Genomic DNA, 7,500 nt, shown 5'->3' on the forward strand with positions numbered 1-7,500 from the left:
GGACGGGGAATACAAAAGTTGTTGAAAAATAAAAAGGATATATAATAGTTCTCTCTATTGGAGACCTCTTCAGTTTGGAATCTTTGAATATCATGAACAAAAATACTATTACAAAGCGCTTCTGGTATTTTGATCTTTCTAGATTTCGGGAATTTTCCGTCTAGGATATTGGAGATTTCAGAGAATTCCAATAAGGAGAACGGTCTGTAATTCGTTCATTGCACATATGACCCCCCCCCCCAAAAAAAAATGCGTGCGCTGTTGCCACATCATCCATATTGCACGAACATATGCCCCAGAATGTCCGTGTCTACCGGCTGGATGTGACAACCCACGCAGAGTTTCCTCACTGCTGGATCCCAAGTTCACCCTACAGGACGCTAATGAAAAATGTGTATCTTGATAAAATTATTACCCCGAGTTTCACTAACTGGATACCCGCAGCCTCACAGTAGCCTACAACGGTCCTTGGGTCTCCCCCTCACCCCCATAGATTTCTCCGAGAATTTTTTTGAGCTGTTTTCTGGGATCTCACAGACCAACAGAAACCCATAACGGTCATCTACTCTTCGCCAAGATCTCTCTGGGTAGATAAGTTGGATTGTCTAGGACTCTAGTTTGTCTTTGTTAAAACAATTTGTTCCAAATATTGACAAAATAACTGGAGCCCCACAGTAGCTAGCACCGGTCCTGGAGCCCCCCTCCCCCGTTAACGATTAATTTTTGGCTCGCCTCGCGTGTTGAAGACATCCCTCTAGAAATCTGCTTCTCTAAGTTGGTTTGTTCTTACGACTTCTCCAGGATCCTTCTACTCATGACTATAAACCACTGGAGTTAGAGGAAATACCTACATAAAGCTACATAAAGTATCTACATAAAAAATAAAAGATGGATAAGTGACTTTTGAACACGACTGTACATTATCGACCCCAAACGACGTTAATTGATACTTGTTTGGTGCCTCCCGACACCACTTACAACGGGTTCCGCTCACAGCCACCTTCCTACATCCTCATGTTGCCTATATTTTTGTGTTAGCGTGGTATGTGTATATCATACCATTATTATTGTACTTGTGTGTTGCTTATTTGGGGAATTATATGTTTCCCCCTCTTTATAAAATTGTGATATGTTTTGTTGTTTTATTGTTTATTGTAATTATGTGTAATCATTGTGTATATTGTAATTATATTGGATATCGCAAATGCGATGCATGTCTGTTCGCGCCAAATTGGCAGCTTGGCGTCAGTTTTGGAGCCAGCTCTCTTTGTATACACACGCATTAGTTGTCAGTGGTATCAGAGATTACAGTGTATTTCCCACCATTTGACTTTCATTTCTTGTAGCCACCCGGTACATTTTACCCGTTACCCTCCTTCATCTCCCACCGCCATTTTCACTCCTCCCTGGCCTTCTGCATCTCAACGGTGCCTTTCTTGTCTACATGTTTTCTTCCTCTTCACACTTGTCCATGTTGCCCCTTCGGCGTATAAATATTACCGCTACCTCCTATATGCCCCCCATGTTATCATAACTACCATTTGCATTCTTCTCATTGCCCTACCGTTGCCCTACATTGCCCTGTTGTCACCTGCACCATCCCCTTGCCCCATTCCAGCCACACCCTTCCTCTACCTCTACCCTAATCTTGTCCCCATGTTGCCGTAAATTTATGGGATTTTGACTTGTGACATTACTTATTTGGATTACAGATCTGTATCTCAAGTCCGATTGAATTTTACATTATGTTCAGACTCACTTGAATTTATGGGATTTTCGCTTGTGACGTCATTTATTTGAGTGAAGGGTTGGTGTTTCAAATCCAATTTCATACGATTATTATTAATGACAACAGTAATAGCGATAGTCTTGGCTAGCTGCCTCCCTCAAAGGAGGGAAGATGTCTTTGGTATGTAAGGAGACTATTACTATTACTATTATTATTGTTACTATCATTATTACTGTTACTGCTATTTTACACCCAGAAATTCATTTGTGTTTTTTTCTACTATCCAATATTTTTTAAAGTATAAAACAACGAAGATGCCTTTGATATGTAAAGTGACTATTACTATTACTATTGTTACTATCATTATTACTGTTACTGCTATTTTACGCCCAGAAATGCATTTGTGGTTCTTTCTACTATCCACTACAAGAATTTAGTCAATATTTTTTCTAAAAGTATAAAACAAAGAAGATGCCTTTGTTATTTAAAGAGACTATTACTGTTACTATTGTTACTATCATTATTACTGTTACTGCTATTTTACACCCAGAAATGCATTTGTGGTTCTTTCTACTATCTACTACAAGAATTTAATCAATATCTTTTTAAAGTATAAAACAATAAAGATTCCTTTGTTATGTAAAGAGACTGTTACTATTACTATTGTTACTATCATTATTGCTGTTACTGCTATTTTACACCCAGAAATGCATTTGTGGTTCTTTCTACTATCCACTACAAGAATTTAATCAATATTTTTTTAAAGTATAAAACAACGAAGATTCCTTTGTTATGTAGAGAGACTGTTACTATTACTATTGTTACTATCATTATTACTGTTACTGCTATTTCACACCCAGAAATGCATTTGTGGTTCTTTCTACTATCCACAACAAGAATTTAACCAATATTTTTTTAAAGTATAAAACAACGAAGATTCCTTTATGTAAAGAGACTATTAATATTACTATTGTTACTCTCATTATTACTGTTACTGCTATTTTACACCCAGAAATGCATTTGTGGTTCTTTCTACTATCTACTACAAGAATTTAATCAATATTTCTTTTAAAGTATAAAACAACGAAGATTCCTTTGTTATATAAAGAAACTGTTACTATTACTATTGTTACTATCATTATTACTGTTACTGCTATTTTACACCCAGAAATGCATTTGTGGCTCTTTCTGCTATCTACTACAAGAATCTAATCAATATCTTTTTTAAAGTATAAAACAAAGAAGATTCCTTTGTTATGTAAGGAGATTGTTACTATTACTATTGTTACTATCGTTATTACTGTTACTGCTATTTTACACCCAGAAATGCGTTTGTGGTTCTTTTTACTGTCCACAACAAGAATTTGATAAATATCTTTTTAAAGTATAAAACAATAAAGATTCCTTTGTTATGTAAAGAGACTGTTACTATTACTATTGTTACTATCATTATTGCTGTTACTGCTATTTTACACCCAGAAATGCATTTGTGGTTCCTTCTACTATCCACGACAAGAATCTAATCAATATCTTTTTTAAATATACAACATCTTTAACCCTTCCTTTCAACAGTTTCCGTAGTGTAGCGGTTATCACGTGCGCCTCACACGCGCAAGGTCCCCGGTTCGATCCCGGGCGGAAACAATTGTTTTCTTTCTCACAAACAACTGAATCTAATCAAATATTGTCCAATCAAGTACCCGTACCCCATATCCAACCCCGCCTCTCTCTCTCTCTTTGTATCTCTCTCATATGATAGCATCTACAATTGATATATTGGTATGTATGTGAACACATAATAGGTACATAGTAAAATTTATATAAACCCACACATAAACACACACACACACACACACACACACACACACACACACACACACACACACACACACACACACACACACACACACACACACACACACACACACACACACACACTCCATTACACGACTTGTGGCACAGTGGTAGCGTTCCTGGCTGCCACTACGGCGGTCCGGGTTCAAATCCCGCCCAAAGCTGAAATAAATTCAGTATCGCAGCGCTGAGAGTCGTTACTCCAACTCTCGTGGGCGGGCAGTTGGGTGTGTATGTGCGTGTAAGGTCACAACATTACCCATAGATCGGTCATACATTAGCTCTGAGCTCTGTTCTGGGAGGGAAATAGCTGTCGATCACGAGTTGAACACGTGATCCAAGACCATGGTGAATCACACGCAAACACACACACGCGCGTGCGCGAGCAGTTCGACGGTGCAGTCCGTGTTCGAGTCCCACCCAAAGATGAAATGTGTGTGTGTGTGTGTGTGTGTGTGTGTGTGTGTGTGTGTGTGTGTGTGTGTGTGTGTGTGTGTGTATGTGTGTGTGCGTGCGTGCGTGCGTGCGTGCGTGCGTGCGTGCGTGTGTGGTTACACCATTACCCACTAATCGGGCTATGTATCACTTCTGAGCTCCGGAAGGTAACACCTGTAAGTCATGAGTTAAACACGTGATCAAAGAACATGTTACAATGTGGATCTACCTTCTATCTAATCATAACAATTTGTTTTCTCCAAACGTACATTCATCGCTTTCCGTAGTGTACTGGTTCACTACATATTACATAATTGTCCTTCTGATGCCTCATGCTGTCCTGTGGATCACCTTAGGCCACTCGCTGCCTTCCTTTTGCTATGCGTTGCCCCATGGGCCACTTCTGGTCGCTCCAGCCCTCCCCCAGCTATACTGTACCCCAGCAGCCACCTGTGGCCACTCCTAGCCCTTCTCCTGCCTCGCGTTGTCCTGTGAATCACCCTGGGCCACTCGCTGCCTTCCTCTTGCTATGCGTTGTCCCATGGGCCACTTCTGGTCGCTTCCTACCCTCCTCCAGCTATACGGTGCCCCAGCAGCCACCTGTGGCCACTCCTAGCCCTTCTCCTGCCTCGCGTTGTCCTGTGGATCACCCTGGGCCACTCGCTGCCTTCCTCTTGCTATGCGTTGTCCCATGGGCCACTTCTGGTCGCTTCCTACCCTCCTCCAGCTATATGGTGCCCCAGCAGCCACCTGTGGCCATTCCTAGCCCTTCTCCTGCCTCGCGTTATCCCGTGGATCACCCTGGGCCACTCGCTGCCTTCCTCTTGCTATGCGTTGCCCCATGGGCCACTCGCTGCATTTCTCTTGCTATGCGTTGTCCCATGGGCCACTTCTGGTCGCTTCCTACCCTCCTCCAGCTATATGGTGCCCCAGCAGCCACATGCGGCCACTCCTAGCCCTTCCCGTGCCTCTCGTTGCCACCAACTATCCTCTCCGTGCTACCGCCCGTGGACACCAACGAAGAGGACCGGAGTTCCTGATGGAGAACCACCCGGCGAGGGAACACGAACACCTCAGAGTCCACATCTTTCTTTAAATTTATGTGTCCTAACCTCACCCGTCCCCAACCCTCGCTGCACATCCTAACCTCACCCGTCCCCAACCCCCGCCGCACCAGTGGGGCTGCTACAGCTACTATATCGTACAATTTTTTTTATATATACCTGTGAAGACGACAGTCAACTATTTTGTCTTATCATAATAATAGAGACGTATCTGTTCTTGTGAAAGGTTTGCATGGCTTCCCTTCGTTTGTTGGATTCGATTTCTGAAAAATTCGGTCACGGGCTAGGTACCATAATGACTGGGCCATCACAGCTCCTCCTACCATTTTAGTAGTCAGAGTCTAAGCCTACCAAATTAGTTACAGAAGCTACAGTGAATACGACTATTAAAACTATTTAAACTACAAATGCAACATTACTGTATTTGACAAAATGTACTTAAGCAACAACAGTGGTACACTGATACAACTAAAAGTATTGTAGTGTTTACAAGTCTAAAAGTAGAGTTGGCAAGTTCACGGCTACATCCACGAACCTATTACAGTGTGTCAAGCTTCACATTTGCATAACATCCGGGCATACTTGCCTTTTATGTTGATATTAATGTGTGAATATGTTCACCTCCGGGCAACTTTACTAACTCGAAGGTCAGCCATTTCCTGTGTAGAAAGAGATTTAAATTTACATCAAGCAAGAATTGTATTGTTACTAGTGGCTCATACATTTGTTCCTACTGCTGTTAAGCTAATTCATTCGAAAGAAGGGAAGCTCCCTGATCACTGATGCAGTTGATAACGGCGTGTAATGCATTTGTTCCCCGGTTCTGTCATTTCCTGGTTTGTTATATCCCATTATTATTAAGACAAAAAAATGACTATCATTTAATCAGAGGTTTGGGTTTGTCATCAGGACTTTGATACTTAGAAAAAAAATTATTTTTCAAGATCTTTTTTTAAATTTATCAGTTTATATAATTGGTAGAGTACATATCTATTTTATGACACAAGCTTATATAAAAAGTGAAAATAAATGACACTTCTAGAGCAACTTAAACACGTCAGAAATTAATAAACTTCCTGGATTTGCGGTTGTAGTCCAGGGCTCACTCCCGTACCAGTCCCCAATTATAGTTCCTCATCATTTTCTCATTGTAGTGGCCTTGATACCTCCGCTCTATCTCCTTCACATATTGGTGAAATCGCTCGCCTTGTTCTTCTGAGTCCAAGTGAGCGTCCAGCATATGAAGTTTAAGGGACATCCTGCATCCCATAACGCCAAAAGCCTTTACCAGATCCTGCACCAGCTGCCGGTAGTTTCCAGCTCTGTGGTTGCCCAGGAAGCCCTTGACAATTGCTACGAAACAGTTCCATGCTGTTCTCTCAATCCTACCGAGCTTATTGGAGAACTCGGTAGACTCAAACATATTATTTATTTGGGGTCCAACAAAAATTCCACCTTTGATTTTGGCCTCAGATAACTTGGGGAAGAACTCAGGATGGTAATTAAAAGCGACTGATTCCTGGTTGAGAGCCTTCATGAACTGCTTCATCAACCCCAACTTAACGTGCAGTGGCGGCATGAGCACAATCCTGGGATCAACCAGTGGCTCCCACATGACGTTCCGGGCTCCAACTGCAAATTCCGTTAGCTGCTCCCAGTTCCTCCTGTTGTAGTGGGCAGAGGGAGCATTGGAATTTGAGAAAGCCTTCCTGGACACCAAGCAGGAAAGCCATCACCTTAATTAAATCCAATTATTTCTTAATTGTACTGGTTGTACTGCAGAGCTTCTAGGAGGACCTTCACACTGTAGTGGTTTTCCTTCAGACAGATTGAATGGACTAGGGGCAACGTTGGGAACTTATATCCATTGTGGAGAAGGACAGCCTTCAAACTTGTGGTAGAGCTGTCTATAAAGAGCTGCCACTCCTTGGGCATAAACGGCCCCCCAGTAACGTCAAACAGTCCAGTGCTGAACGTGAGGAGCTTGAATTAATTGCTGTGTGTTGCGTGTTATCTTATGAATAGCTCTGCATTGGACATATATATCCCTTTCTGCTGGAAGGGACAGAGAGGGGGGGAGGGTCACCGAATTAATGAAGCGGCCTTAATGTGGATGTGCTGTGTCTTGCAACACTGCTTCTGACCCAGGGCAGTGGACAGGATGCAGGTATGACCTGCCATCCAGGAGGTGCCAAGATGAGAGGGAGGGAGGAGGGTGGAGGGGAGTGGAGTATGTAGGGGATGGAATGGGTGGGACTAGTTTCTATGCCTTTTTCTTTTTGGCTACCCCCCGTGTAAAGGGGAAAAGGGCCTTTGGTATATGTACGTATATATATATATATATATATATATATATATATATATATATATATATATGTATATATGTATATATATATATATATATATATATATATATGT

General features: G+C 41.9%; 1 non-coding gene across 1 annotated transcript; it reads left to right on the forward strand.

Annotated features, from left to right (window-relative positions):
- Positions 1-3,300: 3,300 nt before the first annotated feature.
- TRNAV-CAC (transfer RNA valine (anticodon CAC)) lies at positions 3,301-3,373 on the forward strand. The gene has a single exon. It is a non-coding gene; the product is annotated as a tRNA-Val (tRNA).
- The last annotated feature ends 4,127 nt before the right edge of the window (positions 3,374-7,500 follow it).

Source organism: Oratosquilla oratoria, chromosome 1, assembly GCF_046742065.1.
Source record: "Oratosquilla oratoria isolate Oo_2021 chromosome 1, ASM4674206v1, whole genome shotgun sequence".
In the NCBI taxonomy this organism is placed as follows: Eukaryota; Metazoa; Arthropoda; class Malacostraca; order Stomatopoda; family Squillidae; genus Oratosquilla; species Oratosquilla oratoria.